This window comes from Triticum dicoccoides, chromosome 6A (genome assembly GCF_002162155.2).
Source record: "Triticum dicoccoides isolate Atlit2015 ecotype Zavitan chromosome 6A, WEW_v2.0, whole genome shotgun sequence".
Taxonomy (NCBI): Eukaryota; Viridiplantae; Streptophyta; class Magnoliopsida; order Poales; family Poaceae; genus Triticum; species Triticum dicoccoides.
In genome coordinates this window covers 610757081-610777036 of record NC_041390.1, presented here as the reverse complement: position 1 = coordinate 610777036, position 19956 = coordinate 610757081, and the positions used below count along the sequence as shown (strand labels likewise).

At 46.9% G+C, this 19956-nt stretch overlaps 1 long non-coding RNA gene across 2 annotated transcripts in view; it reads left to right on the top strand.

Moving 5' to 3' along the window:
* Positions 1-1126, top strand: part of LOC119314604 — a 2200-nt gene extending 1074 nt beyond the window's left edge. The window contains exons 1-3 of one of the 2 annotated variants that reach the window (XR_005152367.1): positions 25-181; positions 452-660; positions 854-1126. This is a non-coding gene — a long non-coding RNA (uncharacterized LOC119314604). Of the gene's footprint in view, positions 1-24; positions 182-451; positions 661-853 lie in introns of those variants that run through there. The other variant, XR_005152368.1, reaches the window with a different exon arrangement.
* Positions 1127-19956: the final 18830 nt, after the last annotated feature.

Sequence of the window (19956 nt, the reverse complement as noted above, 5' to 3'; positions counted from 1 at the left end):
CCGGTCGTGGTTCGGCAACCTGCATCTGCATTGGGAGGACGGCGGTGCCGATGGTTTGGGAGCTGAAGCCGTTTGGCGAGGATGGCGGTGGCGGAGGAGGAAGAGGGCGCCGGCGGCTTTCGGTCACATGGGTCAAAGGAGAGCAAGGGGACGGCAGCACCTTCTTCCCATCTTCACCTAGGTAACCTTTCTGTAGTTTTTTGGTGATGTATGATTTCTTCGTTCTAAAAGATGCATGGTAATGTGCGAAAGCTTAATCTGAAACTAATTACACGGACGAGTGCTTTAATTTGCTAGATGTACGTGCTTCAGTTGTAGGAGATGAATGCCTTTTATGTTCATGTCATTATTTTTCTGTTGTCAATTTAGAATTTTCAGAGTTTACATTTGACAATATCTTCTCCTGCCATTGCCATATGCCTATATGGTTATAACTCATGTATGATTACAGAGTGCTAGCTACCTTTCAAACATGGAAGCTTAGGAGAAAGCATGTAAACCGAAGACAGGAAGCTTACCTGTTCGATTCAGCAGATTTGGTTTGCTCTATTTGTTAAGATCTTTCTCTGCTGCACGAGAACTTAGAGATGTAACATCAATGTGGTGGGCATAGATCAGAAAGGCAAGTTCTTGTCAAAGGAAATCTTCACCTACGTAAAGGTAACCTTAATAGCCTCTCTTAAATTTTGCAACAGGCAGCCATTGTTGTAGCATGGAGCTCTAGAGTAGTTAGTCTAGATTCAACTCTAGAGTAGTTAGTCTAGATTCAACTGAGTTACAAGTGCACATTTGTCTAGTTATTGCTACCTTTTTTTTGGAAGATTTTAGACTTACTATCCTGTGTTAATTTAAGGACTGGCTAAGTTTTGTTGTTCGTTCCCGTTCTCGGGTGCTGTCCGGTGGGTCAGTTGCGCTCTTCAGCGCCTTCGTCTTTGTTGTCTCCTACACCTTTGCCTACACCCTCACCCACTACCACGGCTCCTGCAGCAAGGTAACAGGTCTCTACCTCGCCCGATCTCCTTCGCCAGTTTATATGCAGATGGACGGCTGCATGAACAGAAAGACAATGGTGTCCGAGCTTTGTTGCATCGCGTTACAGGACGAGAACCTCTTTTATTTCATTTCCAGTTTCACTCTGCCTCTCTTTTTTACTTGGCTGGACTAAAGCAAAGTAGCAACATCTACGTAAACAGAACCGGGTGTTTTCTGCTGGTGTGTTGCCTTCACTCGTATCTCCAAAAGCAATTTACTGTCCCTCCAATTCCATGGAAACTAATGGTGGATCTTATCTACCACCAGTAAAAATAATCAAACCCCAATACTAACTGGTGACCATAATTTCCATTTTCCCCTTCTATAAGCCCCATATCAATCTCATTTCTAAACCCTGGTCATGGGCTTGACCAACAAAATATATGTTATTGAAGGAAATATGCCCTGGAGGCAATAATAATGTTATTATTTTATTTCCTTATATCATGATAAATGTTTATTATTCATGCTAGAATTATATTATCCGGAAACATAATACTTGTGTGAATACATAGACAAACTAAACGTCACTAGTATGCCTCTACTTGACTAGCTCATTAATTAAAGATGGTTATGTTTCCTAACCATAGACATGTGTTGTCATTTGATTAACGGGATCGTATTATTAGGAGAATGATGTGATTGACATGACCCATTCCATTAGCTTATCACCCGATTGTTTAGTATGTTGCTATTGCTTTCTTCATGATTTATATATGTTCCTATGACTATGAGATTATGTAACTCCCGTTTGTCGGAGGAACACTTTGTGTGCTACCAAACGTCACAATGTAACTGGGTGATTATAAATGTGCTCTATAGGTGTCTCCAAAGGTACATGTTGGGTTGGCGTATTTCGATATTAGGATTTGTCACTCCGATTGTCGGAGAGGTATCTCTGGGCCCTCTCGGTAATGCACATCACCTAAGCCTTGCAAGCAATGCAACTAATGAGTTAGTTGCGAGATGATGTATCACAGAACGAGTAAAGAGACTTGCCGGCAACGAGATTGAACTAGGTATTGAGATACTGACGATCGAATCTCGGGCAAGTAACATACCGATGATAAAGGGAACAACGTATGTTGTTATGCGGTCTGACCGATAAAAGATCTTCGTAGAATATGTGGGAGCCAATATGAACATCCAGGTTCCACTATTGGTTATTGACCGGAGACGTGTCTCGGTCATGTCTACATTGTTCTCGAACCCGTAGGGTCCGCATGCTTAAGGTTTCGATGACAGTTATATTATGAGTTTATTAGTTTTGATGTACCGAAGTTAGTTCGGAGTCCCGGATATGATCACGGACATGACGAGGAGTCTCGAAATGGTCGAGACATAAAGATTGATATATTGGATGACTATATTCAGACACCAGAAGTGTTCCGGGAAAGTTTCGGATAAAACCGGAGTATCGAGGGGTTACCGGAACCCCCCGGGGGTTAATGGGCCTCATGGGCCTAAAGTGGAGAAGAGGAGGGGCGGCCAGGGCAGGCTGCACGCCCCCTCCCCCTCTAGTCCGAATTGGACAAGGAGGGAGGGGCGGCGCCCCCCTTTCCTTCCTCTCCTCTCTCCCTTCCTTCCCCCTCTCCTACTTGGACAAGGAAAAGGAGGGAGTCCTACTCCCGGTAGGAGTAGGACTCCTCCCTGGCGCGCCTCCTCCTGGACGGCCGCCCCTCCCCCTTGCTCCTTTATATACGGGGGCAGGGGGGCACCTCTAGACACAACAATTGATCCTTGAGATCTCTTAGCCGTGTACGGTGCCCCCCTCCATCATAATCCTCGATAATATTGTAGCGGTGCTTAGGCGAAGCCCTGTGGCAGTAGAACATCAAGATCGTCACCACGCCGTCTTGCTGACGGAACTCTTCCCCGACACTTTGCTAGATCGGAGTCCGGGGATCGTCATCAAGCTGAACGTGTGCTAGAACTCGGAGGTGTCATAGTTTCGGTGCTTGATCGGTCGGGCCGTGAAGACGTACGACTACATCAACCGCGTTGTTATAACGCTTCCGCTTTCGGTCTATGAGGGTACGTGGACAACACTCTCCCCTCTCGTTGCGATGCATCACCATGATCCTGCGTGTGCGTAGGAATTTTTTTGAAATTACTACGTTCACCAACAGTGGCATCCGAGCCTAGGTTTTATGTGTTCATGTTATATGCACGAGTAGAACACAAGTGAGTTGTGGGCGATATAAGTCATACTGCTTACCAGCATGTCATACTTTGGTTCAACGGTATTGTTGGATGAAGCGGCCCGGACCAACATTACGCGTACGCTTAGGCGAGACTGGTTCTACCGACGTGTTTTGCACACAGGTGGCTGGCGGGTGTCAGTTTCTTCAACTTTAGTTGAACCAAGGGTGGCTACGCCCGGTCCTTGCGAAGGTTAAAACAGCACCAACTTGACAAACTATCATTGTGGTTTTGATGCGTAGGTAAGATTGGTTCTTACTTAAGCCCGTAGTAGTCACGTAAAACTTGCAACAAACAAAGTAGAGGACGTCTAACTTGTTTTTGCAGGGCATGTTGTGATGTGATATGGTCAAGACATGATGCTAAATTTTATTGTATGAGATGATCATGTTTTGTAACCGAGTTATCGGCAACTGGCAGGAGCTATATGGTTGTCTCTTTATTGTATGCAATGCAATCGCGCTGTAATGCTCTACTTTATCATTAAACGGTAGCGATAGTCGTGGAAGCATAAGATTGGCGATACGACAACGATGCAACGATGGAGATCAAGGTGTCGCGCCGGTGACGATGGTGATCATGACGGTACTTCGAAGATGAAGATCACACGTACAAGATGATGATGGCCATATCATATCACTTATATTGATTGCATGTGATGTTTATCTTTTATGCATCTTATCTTGCTTTGATTGAAGGTAGCATTATAAGATGATCTCTCACTAAATTTCAAGATAAAAGTGTTCTCCCTGAGTATGCCCGTTGTCAAAGTTCGTCGTGCCCAGACACCACGTGATGATCGGGTGTGATAAGCTCTACGTCCATCTATAACGGGTGCAAGCCAGTTTTTGCACATGTAAAATACTCAGGTTAAACTTGACGAGCCTAGCATATGCAGATATGGCCTCGGAACACTGGGACCGAAAGGTTGAGCGTGAATCATATAGTAGATATGATCAATATAGCAATGTTCACCATTGAAAACAACTCCATTTCACGTGATGATCGGTTATGGTTTAGTTGATTTGGATCACGTAATCACTTAGAAGATTAGAGGGATGTCTTTCTAAGTGGGAGTTCTAAGTAATATGATTAATTGAACTTAAATTTATTATGAACTTAGTACATGATAGTATCTTGCTTGTTTATGTGTGATTGTAGATAGATGGCCCATGCTGTTGTTCCGTTGAATTTTAATGCGTTCCTTGAGAAAGCAAAGTTGAAAGATGATGGTAGCAATTACACGGACTGGGTCCGTAACTTGAGGATTATCCTCATTTCTGCACATAAGAATTACGTCCTGGAAGCATCGCTGGGTGCTAGGCCTGCTGCTGGAGCAACACAAGATGTTATGAACGTCTGGCAAAGCAAAGCTGATGACTACTCGATAGTTCTGTGTGCCATGCTTTACGGCTTAGAATCGGGACTTCAATGACGTTTTGAACGTCGTGGAGCATATGAGATGTTCCAGGAGTTGAAGTTAATATTTCAAGCAAATGCCCGGATTGAGAGATATGAAGTCTCCAATAAGTTCTATAGCTGCAAGATGGAGGAGAACAGTTCTGTCAGTAAGCATATACTCAAAATGTCTGGGTATAATAATTACTTGATTCAATTGGGAGTTAATCTTTCAGATGATTGCGTCATTGACAGAATTCTCCAATCACTGCCACCTAGCTACAAGAGCTTCGTGATGAACTATAATATGCAAGGGATGAATAAAACTATTCCCGAGCTCTTCGCAATGCTGAAAGCTGCGGAGGTAGAAATCAAGAAGGAGCATCAAGTGTTGACGGTCAACAAGACCACTAGTTTCAAGAAAAAGGGCAAAGGGAAGAAGAAGGGGAACTTCAAGAAGAACAGCAAGCAAGTTGCCGCTCAAGAGAAGAAACCCAAATCTGGACCTAAGCCTGAAACTGAGTGCTTCTACTGCAAGCAGACTGGTCACTGGAAGCGGAACTTCCCGAAGTATTTGGCGGATAAGAAGGATGGCAAGGTGAACAAAGGTATATGTGATATACATGTTATTGATGTGTGCCTTACTAGAGCTCGTAGTAGCACCTGGGTATTTGATACTCGTTCTGTTGCTAATATTTGCAACTCGAAACAGGGACTACGGATTAAGCGAACACTGGCAAAGGACGAGATGATGATGCGCGTGGGAAATGGTTCCAAAGTCGATGTGATCGCGGTCGGCACGCTACCTCTACATCTACCATCGGGATTAGTATTAGACCTAAATAATTGTTATTTGGTGCCAGCGTTGAGCATGAACATTATATCTGGATCTTGTTTGATGCGAGACGGTTATTCATTTAAATCAGAGAATAATGGTTGTTCTATATTTATGCGTAATATCTTTTATGGTCATGCACCCTTGAAGAGCGGTCTATTTTTGATGAATCTCGATAGTAGTGATACACATATTCATAATGTTGAAACCAAAAAATGTAGAGTTGATAATGATAGTGCAACTTATTTGTGGCACTGCCGTTTAGGTCATATCGGTGTAAAACGCATGAAGAAACTCCATACTGATGGACTTTTGGAATCACTTGATTATGAATCACTTGGTACTTGCGAACCGTGCCTCATGGGCAAGATGACTAAAACACCGTTCTCCGGTACTATAGAGTAACAGATTTGTTGGAAATCATACATACAGATGTATGTGGTCCAATGAATGTTGAAGCTCGTGGCGGATATCATTATTTTCTCACCTTCACAGATGATTTAAGCAGATATGGGTATATCTACTTAATGAAACATAAGTCTGAAACATTTGAAAAGTTCAAAGAATTTCAGAGTGAAGTTGAAAATCATCGTAATAAGAAAATAAAGTTTCTACAATCTGATCATGGAGGAGAATATTTGAGTTACCAGTTTGGTCTACATTTGAAACAATGCGGAATAGTTTCGCAACTCGCGCCACCCGGAACACATAGCGTAATGGTGTGTCCGAAAGTCGTAATCGTACTTTACTTGATATGGTGCGATCTATGATGTCTCTTACAGATTTACCGCTATCGTTTTGGGGTTATGCTCTAGAGACAGCCGCATTCATGTTAAATAGGGCACCATCAAAATACGTTGAGACGATGCCTTATGAACTGTGGTTTGACAAGAAACCAAAGTTGTCATTTCTAAAAGTTTGGGGCTGCGATGCTTATGTGAAAAAACTTCAACCTGATAAGCTCGAACCCAAATCGGAGAAATGTGTCTTCATAGGATACCCAAAGGAGACTGTTGGGTACACCTTCTATCACAGATCCGAAGGCAAGACATTTGTCGCTAAGAATGAATCCTTTCTAGAGAAGGAGTTTCTCTCGAAAGAAGTGAGTGGGAGGAAAGTAGAACATGATGAGGTAACTGTACCTACTCCCTTATTGGAAAGTAGTACATCGCAGAAACCGGTTTCTGTGACACCTACATCAATTAGTGAGGAAGTTAATGATAATGATCATGAAACTTCATAACAAGTTACTACCGAACCTCGTAGATCAACCAGAGTAAGATCCGCACCAGAGTGGTACGGTAATCCTGTTCTGGAAGTCATGCTACTAGATCATGATGAACCTACGAACTATGAAGAAGCGATGGTGAGCCCAGATTCCGCAAAATGGCTTGAAGCCATGAAATATGAGATGGGATCCATGTATGAGAACAAAGTATGGACTTTGGTTGAGTTGCCCAATGATCGGAAAGAAATTGAGAATAAATGGATCTTCAAGAAGAAGACTGACGCTGACGGTAATATTACTGTCTACAAAGCTCGACTTGTCGCAAAAGGTTTTCAACAAGTTCAAGGGATTGACTACGATGAGACCTTCTCACTCGTAGCGATGCTTAAGTCTGTCCGAATCATGTTAGCAATTGCCGCATTTTATGATTATGAAATTTGGCAGATGGACGTTGAGGGAGTCCTGGATTAGGGAGTGTCCGGATGGCCGGACTATACCTTCAGCCGGACTCCTGGACTATGAAGATACAAGATTGAAGACTTCGTCCCGTGTCCGGAAGGAACTTTCCTTGGCGTGGAAGGCAAGCTTGGCGAGACGGATATACAGATCTCCTACCATTGTAACCGACTTTGTGTAACCCTAACCCTCTCCGGTGTCTATATAAACCGGAGGGTTTAGTCCGTAGGACAACATACACATCAACAATCATACCATAGGCTAGCTTCTAGGGTTTAGCCTCTCCGATCTCGTGGTAGATCCACTCTTGTACTACCCATATCATCAATATTAATCAAGGAGGATGTAGGTTTTACCTCCATCGAGAGGGCCCGAACCTGGGTAAAACTTCGTGTCCCTTGCCTCCTGTTACCATCCGGCCTAGACGCACAGTTCGGGACCCCCTACCTGAGATCCGCCGGTTTTGACACCGACATTGGTGCTTTCATTGAGAGTTCCTCTGTGTCGTCGCCGTCAGGCTCGATGGCTCCTACGATCGTCAATGGCGATGCAGTCCATGGTGAGACCTTCCTCCCCAGACAAATCTTCGTCTTTGGCGGCTTTGCACTGCGGGCCAATTCACTTGGCCATCTGGAGCAGATCGAAAGCTACGCCCCTGGCCGTCAGGTCAGATTTGGAAGTTTAAACTACAGGGCCGACGTCCGCGGGGACTTGTTCTTTGACGGATTTGAGCCACTGCCGAGCGCGCCGCACTGTCCCGACGAGCATGATCTAGCTCTGCCGCCGGACAGTGCCCTGGAGGCCGCACCCGCATCAGCTTCGACCCTTAATTCGGAGCCAACTGCGTCGATCAAGGATGGGCAGTTGGACGCTGCCTCGGGGGCTTCGATCCCAACGGTGATTGAGCCGAACACCAGCCCCGCACTCCGTGAGACTCGTGACTCCAAGAAGCTGGATTCCTCTTCGGACTCCGAACCCTCCGCGCCCCTGCCGATCGAATCCGATTGGGCGCCGATCATGGAGTTTACTGTCGCGGACATCTTTCAGCACTCGCCTTTCGGCGATATCCTGAAGACACTGAAGTCTCTCTCTTTATTAGGAGAGTCCTGGCCGGACTACGGTCAGCAAGGTTGGGATTCGGACGATGAAGAAATTCAAAGCCCACGCACCACCCACTTTGTAGCCACTGTCGATGATTTAACCGACATGCTCGACTTCGACTCCGAAGACATCGACGGTATGGACGCCGATGAAGGACACGATGAAGAACCAGCACCTACTAGGCCCTAGAATGCCACCTCGTCATATGACGTATACATGGTGGACGCACCAAAATATGACGACGAGGAGCGGAAGGACGCACCAAAGGCTTGTTCCCTCGAAAAGCAGTCAAAGCGGCGGCATAAGCGCCGCCCCAAATCCTGCCTCGACAAAAATAACGATCACACAGACCCAGCGCTAGAACAGGGCGAACCGCTGCCGGACAACAGCAATCCAGATAATCAAACCGAACAAACAAACCTCATCAAGGATAATGGTCCGGACAACATAACGCCGGACAGACACCCGGAGCAGCAGAATGCCCGTAAAAGGCTTGTTGCCACTACGAGGAGTCTTAAAAAGTAGAAGCAAAGGCTCAAGGCCGCTCAAGACACACTCCAAATCAGATGGAGTAAAATACTCAACACAGCAGCAAGGTACGGCGATGATCGCCCCTCCAAGAGCTACCCAAAGCGGAAGCTACTACCCGAATTCGATGAGGAGGCCTCAGACCCCCCACAACCAAACATCAAAGCAGCCACCTGGTTGGATAGACGACCCCTCTACCAACACAGAACGGCATTCAACGCCGCTCACAATACAACACGCGACCCATGCAAGGGCTCGCACCCAAAGGACGGTGCAACAAGATACATCTATGGACCACGCAAGCGCGCCCCAGCATACAATGCAACACAACAAACATCCGAACAACGTGGCACACCCAGCTACAGGGGTGCCGCACAACCCCTATGTTTCACCGATGAGGTGCTGGACCATGAATTTCCAGAGGGATTCAAGCCCGTAAACATAGAGGCATACGACGGAACAACAGACCCTGGGGTTTGGATTGAGGACTACATCCTTCATATCCGTATGGCTCGAGGAGATGATCTCCATGCCATCAAGTACTTACCCCTCAAGCTCAAAGGGCCAGCTTGCCACTGGCTCAAAGGCCTCCCTGAAAGCTCCATTGGAAGTTGGGAAGAGCTCGAAGACGCCTTTCGGGAAAATTTTCAAGGGACTTATGTCCGACCTCTGGATGCGGACGATCTGAGCCATATAACTCAACAGCCTGGAGAGTCAGCCCGAAAGCTTTGGAATAGGTTTCTTACTAAAAAGAACCAGATTGTCGACTGACCGGACGCCGAAGCCTTAGCGGCTTTCAAGCATAGCGTCCATGACGAATGGCTCGCCAGACACCTCGGCCAAAATAAGCCGAGAACGATGGCCGCATTAACAAACCTCATGACCCGCTTTTGGGCGGGTGAGGACAGCTGGCTAGCCAGATGCAGCACCAGCGACCCCAGTACATCCAAAGTTAGAGATGGAAACGGGAAATCACGGCGTAACAGCAATAACAAACGCCGGAATAAAGAAGACCGCACGAAGGGCACGGCAGTAAATGCCGGAATCAAAAGCTCTCGGCCAAGTCAAAACCCGCCCCCTAAAGGCACCAGGGATGAACTGTCCAGCCTCAACAAAATTCTGGACCAAATATGTCAGATCCATAGTACCCCTGGTAAACCAGCCAATCATACCCACAGAGAATGTTGGGTCTTCAAGCAGTCCGGCAAGCTCAACGCCGTACACAAGGGGGAGGATACACCAAGTGAAGACGAGGACGAGCCTCCCAAGCAAGACACGGGGGAACAAAAGAAATTTCCACCAGAAGTCAAAACAGTAAGCGTGTTACACGTGATCAAGGGAAAAAACGACGCGGCACCCCCAGAAAAATATACCCAAGTGCCTGTAACCGCGAGGTCCTGCCACTGGTCGTCTCAACCGATCATTTTCGACCATCGCGATTACTCATCAAGTATCCGGCACACAGGATGGGCTGCCCTGGTATTAGACCCAGTAATTGACGGATATCACTTCACACGAGTCTTGATAGATGGCGGCAGTAGCCTAAACCTAATATATCAGGATACAATCCGCGGGATGCGGTTAGACCCAGCACAAATTCGTCATAGCAATACTACCTTTAAAGGAGTAACGCCAAGCCCAGGGGCTCGTTGCACGGACTCCCTCCTACTACAAGTTATATTTGGCTCCCCCGATAACTTCCGTCGCGAGCATCTAACTTTCCACATCGCTCCGTTTCAAAGTGGCTATCAAGCACTGCTCGGACGCGAAGCGTTCGCTCGCTTTAATGCAATACCACACTACGCCTCCCTCACACTTAAGATGCCCGGTCCACGTGGCATCATTGCAGTGCACGAAAATATCAAGCGATCTCTGCGTGCCGAAGAGAGTGAGTCTGCCTTGGCAGCCGCACACTAAAGGCGCCCAGACCAGCCAAAGCATCCAATAGGTTGTCAAGACCTCAGACACAACTAATCGAGTCCGGCGCCGCTATAAACAGTCACACCCTATTTGTCAATACAAGGGGCTCAACGCGCGCAGACAAGTGGCAATTTCTTCTCATCTTGAATTATGCATGGTTTCTTTAAAAAACTATCCTTCTGCACGACAACTTCTTCACCTAAATTCCTCTCTTTTACAGACGATCATCGTGCTACACCCGTCCAGGATACGGCACAATGGAGACACAGGCGCAGACGTGCAGCAGGGACCCGTTCCAAGGATTCTTTTTAGATTAAGATCCTGCATAAACCTTTTTTACTGTCTCTTGTTGATACATCTCCACCAAAGGATGCTGACGTCTTGGCATGTGGCCACGCCAGAACAATGCCCGTACCTGGACAGAAGGGGCTTCTTACAAAGGCCATTATTTAGGCCTGGTTTATACCACTAAGACCGAATACCTTAGGGAGTGTTCGGCGTCGCGAGTTCGACCTTATATGCATCAGCTCCGAATCATTGTCTTTGGTCAAATGTTGGGTTTGCCCGTCTCCTGTGTTTTGGTGCCTTACGTTCCGCTTTACCGGCTAAGGTAGCACCAGGAGAACAACTGTGATTGTGCCCTGCTTCATCCGGACGAGCACCTCAGTAGAGAAAGCCGAAAACTGACTGTCATGATATAGCGTGAGACTGGTCAACCACTCGACGACCTGTTGGAATGTTAGAATTCCTCCTCCTTAATGAAGGGCCGTTTTCCGGCCAGGCATGTACGCACTCCAGGATCGGGAGAGTGCGGAGCCACCAGGGGCTATCTAGTAGCCCCCCTGTCAAACTCCTATGACTAAGTGAAAGTGCTAAAGCATTATAGTCCGGTTGCCTCGCTCGCTCCGCTATCACGTCCTTAATAGGACTAAGACATTGGGTTAAGTGTGAACGCGTGTTTGTGCGAGCACCTCCGCATTATATGCGTGAGGGTTGAAGCCGACGACTGCAATCTTTCAGGTTATACACATGTATACATAAACGGCCGCACAGGAGGCATCATATTACTTTCAGGAAAAAGTATAAAAATAGCCTTACAAAAATTTACAAAAGCATTTCGCTTACAATGAGATTACATATCACTCAAACATAATATTTTTTGAGCACTGGGTCTCTATCAAACGAGCACCCTCAAGAACTTCTTCAAAGTAGTGCTCAGCAGCCCTTCGACCTATGGCTGAATCCCGCGCTGCAACGGTGGTAGCATCCATCTCCGCCCAGTATGCTTTAACACGGGCAAAGGCCATCCGTGTGCCCTCTATGCACGCCAACCTCTTCATCGCATCAATGCATGACACCATGTCAAGGAACTACTACACCAAGCCGAAATAAGAGTCCGGTTTTGACCTTTCCGGCCATAGCTGATCCACAAGAGACCTCATGGAGAGTCCGGATAACCTATTTAGTTCGGCCCATTCGGCCAATTGGTCACTCAATGAAAGTGGACGCTCGGGAGAATGAAATTGTCTCCAAAATAGCCGGTCTACTTCACGGTCTGTCTGACCCTAGAAATACTTGGCCGCATCGGCAGCGCTCGTCGCCAAATCCATGTATACATCCTCCGAACTCCACAGCCGATCCAGAGGAGCATATCATGGATCTCCGAACTTCCTCCGCAACATAAAGGATTTCCCGGCTACAATATCTCCGGCTTCCCGCAGCTCCTCCTTCTTTGCCCTCATAGCAGAGCGGAGGTCCTTTCTCGTCGCAGCAGCCTTCTCAAGGTCCGATGACTTCGCTTGGTTTTCCTTTTCGAGAACCCGGCAACGGTCGGCGGCAGCTTTTAATTCTATGGCCATCTTGGCCATCTTGTCTCGGCTCTCGCCATGTGCGACCTTCTCGGCTCGCAACTCTTCGGCCGCCTTCAAAGCAGCCGCATTACCCAACCTCGCTTGTTCCTTGGCTCGGGCAAGTTCCGCCCGCAAGGCTTCAACGATGGCAGCTCCATCTACAGTCATAACATATTAAAGATACTGGCTTCATACTGCTCTTACTATGCGGCGCTTACCAGATAATGACACTTACCCTATGCCTCGTCAAGCCTTTTGTTAGCAAGCTCGATGTCGGCGTCTACCGCATCCAACTGCCATTCTAAATGGGCAAACTCGCTCGTCCGGCTAGCCACCGGAGCTTCCATTACCTGCACATAAAGGCAGTATGGTTATTACCTGGGAATATGATCCTCTGTTTGTCGTTGTTTCTGATGACAACCGGAGTCTCAGGGGCTACTATCTACACAGGGCACACCTAGCATGTGTAGGACTATCATACATTCTTTTACGTACCTCAAAGCCTGTCAGTAGACTCATAAAAGCTTCATGCAATCCGCTTTCGGCGGACGATATCCTCTCCATCACCGTATTCATCAGCACACGGTGTTCGTCTGAGATGGCCGCTCGCCCCACCAACTCCCTCAGAACATCCGATCGCACACTAGACGGTCCCGGACTCTTTTGTCTGCTCTTTTCGAGAACCGGACACTGGGAGCTTAGGGGGTCAATGGGATTATTTTCTGGCCTCGCCGGAATCGGAGAAGCCCTCCGCGATGACACTTCAGGGTCACCCTCTTCTGGAGCGGAGGAGTCCGGAGGAGGCGTTTCACTCTCCATTATCTCTGGAAGGAGATCCCCCGAAGACGAGCTCATTTGAGAGGGGCTAAGGCCCAAACTGCAAAGATATATGCGGTGGTTACTTTCTCAGAAGAAAAAGATGGCGTATCTGTACTATTAAAGTATTTCGGGTCACTTACGACTCGTGGGAGAATTGATCCCCCCGTGGACTTTGTGCGGCAACAGCCCCCCCCCCCCAGGGTAAGACCCTCTGTGGGAGACTTCTTCTCCCGTTTGGAAGCTTCGGCTTCCGAACCCCCGGGAGCGGTCCTTTTCCTCCCTCGGTCGTCTTCCTTCATGAAGATGCTCGCTCCCTCGGCTAGAATGGGCAGCGTTGGGGGCCCGCGTCCGCCCGTATTATCCTCCCCGGTATCTTCCTTCAAGGGCTCCGGGCAGGGTGCGACCGGGAGCATCTTTTCCAGTACCGGATTTTCCAAACCCTTAGGAAGGGGGGCCGAACACCGGATCAGCTTCGCCTTTGTTAGCCAGTCCTGGTCAAAATGAAAACTCTCAGAGATAACTTCGTAACAAGTGAGAGATAGTATATTCGGCCGGAAGATTCCCTACCTGTTCGGCGGCACGGATACTGCTCAGGCCCACATTCTCGGTGATTTCCGGACACTCCACTTGACGTCCGAAGAACGACTTGTACATCTCCTCGTGCGTCAGGACGAGGAAATTTTGAATGACACGCGGTCCCTCGGGATTGAACTCCCACAAGCGAAGGGGCCGGCGTTTGCAAGGCTGGACTTGACGGACCAGCATGACTTGTATCACCGCAAACAAACTGAGATCTCCATTAAAGAGATCTCGAATGCGGCTTTGCAGCATAGGTATGTCCTTGGCTGGACCCCAGCTCAGTCCTCTGCTAATCCATGACATCAGTTGTGGTGGAGGGCCCGAGCGGAAAACGAGGGCGTCCGCCCACTTGGCGCTTCTAGGAGCCGTGATGTAGAACCACTCCTGTTGCCACAATTCAGATACCTCTGGGATGGAACATTTGGGCCATGGAGCTCCCTTCATCTTGCGTTTTGAGGCACCTCCACACGCCGCATGTTGCCCCTCGATCATCTTCGGCTTTACTTCAAAGGTCTTGAGCCATATGCCAAAGTGGGGGGTAACCCGGAGGAAGGCCTCGCACACGACGATAAATGTCGTGATATGAAGAAAGGAGTCTGGAGCTAGATCATGGAAATCTAGCCCGTAGTAAAACATCAAGCCTCTGACAAAAGGATCCAAAGCAAGGCCTAGACCTCAGAGGAAGTGGGAGACGAACACGACGCTCTCGTTGGGTTCGGGGGAAGGGACGGCCTGCCCCCGGGGAGGCAGCCGATGCAAAATCTCGGCGGTCAGATATCTGGCCTCCCTCAACTTTTTGATGTCTTCTTCCGTGACGGAGGAAGACACCCATTGACCTTGATGGCTAGATACGGACATGACTGAAGGTTCGGAGCACCTAACCTGGACCTTGGGCGTTTGAGCTTGAGGTGGGGGAAGGATTCGATTGAACACGGAGGGAAAAGTAGAAAGCCTTGTCCCTTTATAAAGAGGGTGAATATCAAGCGTCCTCTCCGTGTCCGTTTGGGCTTGCCTATAATCTAGAAGTCCCAGATGCGGTTGGGTTACCCACGCCCATATTGATGAGAATCCCGGAATAAGGGGACACGATCTCTGCTTTGACAAGACGTGCCAAGGAAACCGCCTCTCATAACGCGCTAAGGTGGGATAATGAAGCGACTCAGATAAAGGCTTGGCCGTGGTGTGTCGCACTACAGAATACGTCAGCAGATTAGAATTGTGTAAATGTTGTTCTCTCTATGGCAATGTGTGGAAACTTATTTTGTAGAGCCGGACACTATCTTTGTGTTCAAAATATTCTATGAAGTACTTGGAGGAGGAACCCGCCTTGCAATGCCGAAGACAAACTGCGCGCCGGACTCGTCGTCATTGAAGCCTGGTTCAGGGGCTACTGAGGGAGTCCTGGATTAGGGGGTGTCCGGATGGCCGGACTATACCTTCAGCCGGACTCCTGGACTATGAAGATACAAGATTGAAGACTTCGTCCCGTGTCCGGAAGGAACTTTCCTTGGCGTGGAAGGCAAGCTTGGCGATACGGATATACAGATCTCCTACCATTGTAACCGACTTTGTGTAACCCTAACCCTCTCTGGTGTCTATATAAACTGGAGGGTTTTAGTCCGTAGGACAACATACAGATCAACAGTCATACCATAGCCTAGCTTCTAGGGTTTAGCCTCTCCGATCTCATGGTATATCTACTCTTGTACTACCCATATCATCAATATTAATCAAGCAGGACGTAGGGTTTTACCTCCATCAAGAGGGCCCGAACCTGGGTAAAACTTCGTGTCCCTTGCCTCCTGTTACCATCCGGCCTAGACGCACAGTTCGGGACCCCCTACCCGAGATCCGCCGGTTTTGACACCGATAGACGTCAAAACTGCACTCTTGAATGGATTTATGGAAGAAGAGTTTGTATATGATGCAGCCAGAAGCTTTTGTCGATCCAAAGGGAGCTAACAAAGTGTGCAAGCTCCAGCGATCCATTTATGGACTAGTGGAAGCCTCTCGGAGTTGGAATAAACGCTTTGATAGTGTGATCAAAGCATTTGGTTTTGTACAGACTTTTGGAGAAGCCTGTATTTACAAGAAAGTGAGTGGGAGCTCTGTAGCATTTCTGATATTATATGTAGATGACATATTACTAATCAGAAATGATATAGAATTTCTGGATAGCATAAAGGGATACTTGAATAAGAGTTTTTCGATGAAAGACCTCGGTGAAGCTGCTTACAAATTGGGCATTAAAATCTATAAAGATAGATCAAGACGCTTAATTGGACTTTCACAAAGCACATACCTTGTCAAAGTTTTGAAGAAGTTCAAAATGGATCAAGCAAAGAAAGGATTCTTGCCTTTGTTACAAGGTGTGAAATTGAGTAAGACTCAATGCCCGACCAATGCAGAAGATAGAGAGAAAATGAAAGATGTTCCCTATGCTTCAGCCATAGGCTCTATCATGTATGCAATGCTGGGTACCAGACCTGATGTGTGTCTTGCTATAAGTCTAGCAGGGAGGTACCAAAGTAATCCAGGATTGGATCACTGGACAGCGGTCAAGAACATCCTGAAATACCTGAAAAGGACTAAGGATATGTTTCTCATATATGGAGGTGACAAAGAGCTCATCGTAAATGGTTACGTAGATGCAAGCATTGACAATGATCTGGACGATTCTAAATCGCAAACCGGATACGTGTTTACATTAAACGGTGGAGCTGTCAGTTGGTGTAGTTCTAAACAAAGCGTTGTGGTAGGATCTACATGTGAAGCAGAGTACATAGCTGCTTCGGAAGCAGCAAAGGAAGGAGTCTAGATGAAGGAGTTCATATCCGATCTAGGTGTCATACCTAGTGCATCGGGCCCAATGAAAATCTTTTGTGACAATACTGGTGCAATTGCCTTGACAAAGGAATCCAGATTTCGCAAGAGAACCAAGCACATCAAGAGACGCTTCAATTCCATCCGGGATCTAGTCCAGGTGGGAGACATAGAGATTTGCAAGATACATACGGATCTAAATGTTGCAGACCCATTGACTAAGCCTCTTCCACGAGCAAAACATGATCAGCACCAAAGCTCCATGGGTGTTAGAATCATTACTGTGTAATCTAGATTATTGACTCTAGTGCAAGTGGGAGACTGAAGGAAATATGCCCTAGAGGCAATAATAATGTTATTATTTTATTTCCTTATATCATGATAAATGTTTATTATTCATGCTAGAATTGTACATAATACTTGTGTGAATACATAGACAAACTAAACGTCACTAGTATGCCTCTACTTGACTAGCTCATTAATCAAAGATGGTTATGTTTCCTAACCATAGACATGTGTTGTCATTTTATTAACGGGATCACATTATTAGGAGAATGATGTGATTGACATGACCCATTCCATTAGCTTATCACCCGATAGTTTAGTATGTTGCTATTGCTTTCTTCATGACTTATACATGTTCCTATGACTATGAGATTATGCAACTCCCGTTTGTCGGAGGAACACTTTGTGTGCTACCAAACGTCACAACGTAACTGGGTGATTATAAAGGTGCTCTACAGGTGTCTCCAAAGGTACATGTTGGGTTGGCGTATTTCGAGATTAGGATTTGTCACTCCGATTGTCGGAGAGGTATCTCTGGGCCCTCTCAGTAATGCACATCACCTAAGCCTTGCAAGCAATGCAACTAATGAGTTAGTTGCGAGATGATGTATTACGGAACGAGTAAAGAGACTTGCCGGCAACGAGATTGAACTAGGTATTCAGATACCGATGATCGAATCTCGGGCAAGTAACATAACGATGACAAAGGGAACAACGTATGTTGTTATGCGGTCTGACCGATAAAAGATCTTCGTAGAATATGTGGGAGCCAATATGAACATCCAGGTTCCGCTATTGGTTATTGACCGGAGACGTGTCTCGGTCATGTCTACATTGTTCTCGAACCCGTAGGGTCCGCACGCTTAAGGTTTCGATGACAGTTATATTATGAGTTTTTTAGTTTTGATGTACCGAAGTTAGTTCGGAGTCCCGGATATGATCACGGACATGACGAGGAGTCTCGAAATGGTCGAGACATAAAGATTGATATATTGGACGACTATATTCAGACACCGGAAGTGTTCCAGGAAAGTTTCGGATAAAACCGGAGTACCAGGGGGTTACCGGAACCCCCCCCGAGGGTTAATGGGCCTCATGGGCCTAAAGTGGAGAAGAGGAGGGGTGGCCAGGGCAGGCCGCGCGCCCCCTCCCCCTCTAGTCCAAATTGGACAAGGAGGGAGGGGCGGCGCCCCCCCCCCTTTCCTTCCTCTCCTCTCTCCCTTCCTTCCCCCTCTCCTACTTGGACAAGGAAAAGGAGGGAGTCCAACTCCCGGTAGGAGTAGGACTCCTCCCTGGCGCGCCTCCTCCCGGCCGGCCGCCCCTCCCCCTTGCTCCTTTATATACGGGGGCAGGGGCACCTCTAGACACAACAATTGATCCTTGAGATCTCTTAGCCGTGTGCGGTGCCCCCATCCACCATAATCCTCGATAATATTGTAGCGGTGCTTAGGCAAAGCCCTGCGGCAGTAGAACATCAAGATCGTCACCATGCCGTCATGCTGACGGAACTCTTCCCCGACACTTTGCTGGATCGGAGTCCGGGGATCGTCATCGAGCTGAACGTGTGCTAGAACTCGGAGGTGCCATAGTTTCGGTGCTTGATCGGTCCGGCCGTGAAGACGTACGACTACATCAACCGCGTTGTTATAACGCTTCCGCTTTCAGTCTACGAGGGTGCGTGGACAACACTCTCCCCTCTCGTTGTTATGCATCACCATGATCTTGCATGTGCATAGGAATTTTTTTGAAATTACTACGTTCCCCAACAGTTATATGCCTACAAAATGTACCATCGGAAACTTCTTTCCCATATAAATATAATGGTATACTTTTTCCGTACAATATATACTTTGTTGTTCAAATCGAGGCTTTCTACCTATCGTCAGTCCTGCACCAATGACTAGGCTAGAAAAGTTACATCCTTTTGATGTTCTTATCTTGGCATGATGCAAGGCAAAACCAAAAGGGAGAGGTTATATTATTGGCCATATTTACTTTGGTTATTAGTTGAGCACATCTGGAGCATCTTTCCGTGGTTGCCTGCCTTTCCATTGTTAAGATGCTAGAGGAGACTAACCGTGCTACCGATGATAACATGCTTCTTGCTTTGGGTTTGTTTACTTGCCACATATGGCATCATAATTAGATGCATTAGTATTTTATTGCTGCCAAATGTTGTCGGAACTAATTCTGAATTATTGCAGTCCAGTTCAAGGCTGGCTGCAGCCACGACATCGACGGCATCCATAACAATCGTGGATCCTTCGACATCTGGATTGACCGCTGCTCCGTCGTCGACTACGACGACGGGCTCATCGACATCATGCGCCAGAGCATCTACATTGCTTGTCTCCAGGTCGTTCCCTTCTCTGTTATTTGTCCCTGCTACTAAGTCATTCACATGCTTGGTTTCTCTCAACAACTATCGTTGATTAGATGGGACCACTGTGTTGTCTGATGAAAATAAACGTGTGTGTATGTGATTGCATTTTTTGCATGATTGATATATAATGGTTGCTCCAATGTACACTGGGTATGCATGTATTCTCCACGAACTTAGAATTGGCACTCTCTTTTAGACCAGCTCTTCATTCTTGTATTTAAGTTGGTACTAAATCTGCAAGAGGTTTATTGTAGGTTGATGTCTTTTCCATCTCATATTTATGTAATACGAACAAATGCACATGATAAAGAGGAGAATCTTTTCATGAGCTTCACCAGCCATTGTACAGAATATACAATGCTGTTTTCTTATGCATTTTAATTACATTTACAGCTGTAAGTTTGTGACGATACAAACGGAAGTTGCATACAGAGTTTCTTATATATACTATTGTTCTATCCATGCTTAACATATAAAAATTTCTGTTCTGTTCATACTACTTAACAGTCAGCAGTTT